This window comes from Triticum dicoccoides, chromosome 7A, assembly GCF_002162155.2.
Source record: "Triticum dicoccoides isolate Atlit2015 ecotype Zavitan chromosome 7A, WEW_v2.0, whole genome shotgun sequence".
Taxonomy (NCBI): Eukaryota; Viridiplantae; Streptophyta; class Magnoliopsida; order Poales; family Poaceae; genus Triticum; species Triticum dicoccoides.
This window is the reverse complement of record NC_041392.1, coordinates 25,172,861-25,177,403: the sequence shown is the minus strand read 5'-3', so window position 1 is coordinate 25,177,403 and position 4,543 is coordinate 25,172,861. Positions and strand designations below refer to the sequence as shown.

The 4,543-nt window shown below is 40.6% G+C and overlaps 1 non-coding gene across 1 annotated transcript; it reads left to right on the top strand.

The window, feature by feature from the left end:
• The first annotated feature begins 3,870 nt into the window (after positions 1-3,870).
• On the top strand, positions 3,871-3,952 carry TRNAS-GCU. The gene has a single exon. It is a non-coding gene; the product is annotated as a tRNA-Ser (tRNA).
• Positions 3,953-4,543: the final 591 nt, after the last annotated feature.

The window sequence follows — 4,543 nt, the reverse complement described above, 5'->3', positions numbered from 1 at the left end:
AACCCCCCACACCCCCGCGGCTTAGGCTGGTCATAGTGAAGTAGTAACATATGTGGGGTATAATGCAAGCCTTCATTTATTTACATATAGACTCATTTTGTCTTGGGTTGCGTTATGTTATGGTAATATACTATGTTACATAAACATCTCTCTTCTCATTAAATACTTTTCACATAAGTAAAATTGCCTTGGGGTGTATTATATTACTAACTAAGCTACTCCACTATGACCAGCCATAGGGGCCGAGGCTGCATTATCCGACAGCCATCGACGACACCCTTCGCATCTACTGTATGTGGCTGGCAAAAACATCCGATCACCTTCCTTGTCTGCGATCGATTTGTCGATCTCTCACAACACTACGACTATCTTCAGAGCTTCTTCCCTCGCGATCATGGATGAGGCCTCGGCCATCTTATGGCAGGGCCAATGGTTAAATAGCGCGAGTACCCCTGTGCTAACATCAGATCTCATGGTTGCCGTCCGCCCCTAAGTGCTCACCAAGCGCATTGTAAAGGACGGTTTGACGAACACCTCTTGGGTCTACATCTTCGTGGCTGCATTTCTGTCGCCAACGTTATACAATTTCTCGACCTTTGGCCCATGATCACGGTTGTTCCCTGCCTCCCGGTAGAGAGTCCAGGTCCTGGAAGTTGACTGCCTCGGCCATGCACCCCACCAAGTCGACGTACGAGGCCACCTTTGTTGGGTGACTGTGGCTGGGATCACCTGGTCTGTAAACCGTGGGAGCCAATGAAATTTAACTTGTTTGCTTGGCTAGTTCTCTACGACATATGCTGCTCCTCAGATTGTTTGGCTAAACGCAACCTGGCGCACCAACCCCATTGCCCCCTTTGCACCGACTGCCAATAGCACCGGTGGAGGCAGTGACTGTGGTGGCGCCGCCGATGCATGCACCATCACTTGTTCCTTACATGCTGAATGTTGGTGGTGCGCGGAAAGGCAAGCGAAGAGTTGTCGGATCACCTGCACAGAGCAATGAAGTGTAGCTCGATGCATAAGCTGACCTTTTTATATCGTAAAGTTAATGAATTGTTACCATGAGTTTTACATATGAATGTTTTGTAAATAACATAGGATTGATAAGAGAAATCCCCATTGTCATGAAACTTTATAGTGATCATTAAGTAAAATAGAATATTGCAATAAGTATGATAACATGATGTAGATAGTATATCGTCCTCACCATGTGTTAAAAGGACAACTACTCAACTACCTTTTTATCCTTAGTGGCGACAACACAATACAATGTATTTTCCACTTTCTATCACTGCAGTATATTACTTTTAAGATTGAACCGAACTGACATATACAACTCCCTCTTAGATCATTCATCTAAACATGGCCAATGCAAGACTAATAGATTGGAGAGCATATATGTCTATAAATTATGCAACAAAGAACTCATAAGAATCCAACGAAGAATCATATATAAATCTGATCATAAGGCGATAATTCATCACACCGCAACAAACACCAATGAAAATTAGATCAGATGGATCACAATCATGTAGGGCAGCTCATGTAATCATTGTACTAAAGAACAAGGGAGAGATTGCCATCTAGTTACTGCCATAGATCCATAGTCCAAAGATAACTAGTCACGTTTGATCATGGTGGTAGCAAGATTGATGTAGATGACTACAGTGATAAATTACCCCTCTGGCAGAGTACCGAAAAGGCCTTCAGATTTGATCGCGGCGAAACAGAAGTGTGCAGCGACAGAAAAAATCATTGATAATTATTTTCAGGATTTCTGAAGCAATAGAAATCCATGGGCACCAAGAGGCGGTGGAAAGTATGTGTATGGGCCCCATGTGGCCACCCCGTGGATGTGTGGTGGCTGTGGGCCACCCCCTCCACAACTAGGGTAGGTCACTTCGGAAGCTTCCCGGTGCAAAACTTTTTGTGTCTTCTTTCTCGGTTTTTTAGCTCTATAAAAATTATTTTCTTGAAAGTCCAAAAACAAGCAGAAAACAACTTGACACTGGGCACTTGATTAATTGGCTAGTTAGGAAAATAAAAAAAATTGGTGCCAAAGCTATACAAAAACAATATAACAGTAATATTAAAAATAAAAAATATAGATAGGTCTAGCACGTATCAGCTCTATGAGGACATTTATTATTCCGTGCGTAGGGATAGCGACCATGCGCATACCCCCTGCAGGGCTCGTCGCCTGGCCCACTATTGTGGCTCCAGTTTTCCTTATTTTTGGTTTCTTCTTCCAATTCTTTCTCCATTTTCCCCTTGATTTTTTGTTGTCTTTTCCCCTTTTATTTATTTTCAGGTTTGTATGTGTTAGTTTTTACTTTATATTCATGAATATCTTATTAATTCACGAATAGTTTTAAAATTTTAGAATATTTTCGAATTCTGGAATATTATCGAATTTATGTATATTTTCAGAATTTATTTTACATTTTGTAATGTTTGAATATTTTTCAATTAGCAAAACAGCCATTTTCCCGTGTTTGAAAATTTTGGAACATTTTAACATTCATGAATATTTTTTTTATAATTTGTAAATTAGTTTTAATTTCAATTTTTAATTCATATTTTCTTAACATTTGTGTAAAAATTTAAATTGCTGAACATTGAACATTCTTTAAATTCATGATTTTTTAAATCAGTGAATATTTTCTAAAAAAAATAAACAATTTTTAAGTTTCGGGCATTTTGAAGGCCCAAATTTTTTTCTAAATGCGTGATGTTTTTTTATATACATCATGAGAAATTTCTAAATACATGGTGAACATTTTTTCATAGACAATGGGCATTTTTCAAATAAGTGATGAATTTCAATCTGAGTGAATGTTTTGAAAATATGTGATGATTTTTCTTTCGGATACGTGATACTATTTTTTAAAATATGAATGAACTTTCTTTAACACCTGGTGATCATTTATTTATTTATATGTGACGAATATTTTATAAGAAAAGTGTTTTTTTTTCGTTGTCTACAAAAACGTACCAATCCAGTGCACATTGATTTTTGATACAACTACACTGAGAAAATATATTAGGATGACTCCATTCGACTTTTCCAGCGCAGACAGATGTTAGTGGTACACACCCACTGTGGAACAGATCTTAGACCTTTAATCTGTTTATCCATCATTCTGTTCATCAAGCTCTGGCTGTATCAGCCGGGGGGGAAAAAGGCACAGACAGTAGTCACGAAAGCATGTGCAGGCCCTTGGCTTCCTCACTAGAGAAGCGCTGACAAAAATCGCTTTTGCAGTAGTTGCACGCTGGCTTGTGTTGCTATCGCCGTGCTGCTCATGCGTGCGTCTCCACTGAATTATCCATATCTGCTGAATCATCATGATCTGGCCTTGCTTGTGGCTTTGCAGTTTGTATTCCACCGTTTTTCGTCTGGTTGGCGGTTGTCCGCTCGTTTTGCTTACGCTGTTCTCCAATCTCCACTGCAACGGTTTTGGATTCTTCACCGAGCGGACGCATTTTTTCTTCTTCTTCTGAATTTTAATCGCAAATGGAGCTTTTGTCTCGTAGCCATTCCTGTCACCAAAGCCTGAATCATCAACGGGCGAGCATATATGTGCAAGTGGCGACACAACTATAGTTGTTATATCAGCAAAGATGTGAGTACCAAGTATAGTAACGACCACCCTTTTGGCTGCCAGCATATATTCGTGCATGCCATTTCCACGATCGATCGGCGTGAGATGGAGCGCCCTCTGCCATCCATCGTGCGGAACAGAACGTTGCACTTCATCATCCCTATCTAAAGGTCCTTAGCAGACAGATAGTGTGTCAAAAGGAGCTGCATCACTTATTCGCTGCGCAGTTCTATTTCAGGGAGGTAAAATTTTAACTACCACAGTTGACGCTTTGGCCGAGTGGTTAAGGCGTGTGCCTGCTAAGTACATGGGGTTTCCCCGCGAGAGTTCGAATCTCTCAGGCGTCGTGTCGTTTTTGTTGTTTGTTTTTTGCCACAGAAAATTACAACAGCAACATACCAAGGCCGGCAGCATCAATCATTTTCCAGGGACTGCTGCTATATGCTTTGTGAAATTCATTTTTATTTCTTGCTAACCAATAGTTCACTGCCTGATGTGGTCTTCTTCCATTATTCTTACCGGCAAACATGCATGTGCGTTGCAACAGAAAAAAAAAACATTGCACATAAACACCAAGCTCTGGCACCTTTGCCCTGGCGCCCGTGCATTGGACCCCACAATAATCTTGCACGGCTGCGGCACCATCTGCGACGTTGGCGGCGAGTCGAGGAAGCGCCAGAGCAGGCACGACACAGCTGCCACGAGCTCTTTGGTCACCTTTCCTAAAAAGTTCAACACAATAATAGAGGGAATTTCGCTAGAAATAAAATAAATTGCACTTGAAAACTTAGATGCAGGAGTAGAGATGATTTGAATTTTCAAGAATTATAACCCATCAACTCTATTGTTGTTCAAACTATTGGGACATTGCATTTGCATTACATGTAGAATGGTAACACGTACAAGCATGACCCGTATTTTGTTTGTACTATTCATTC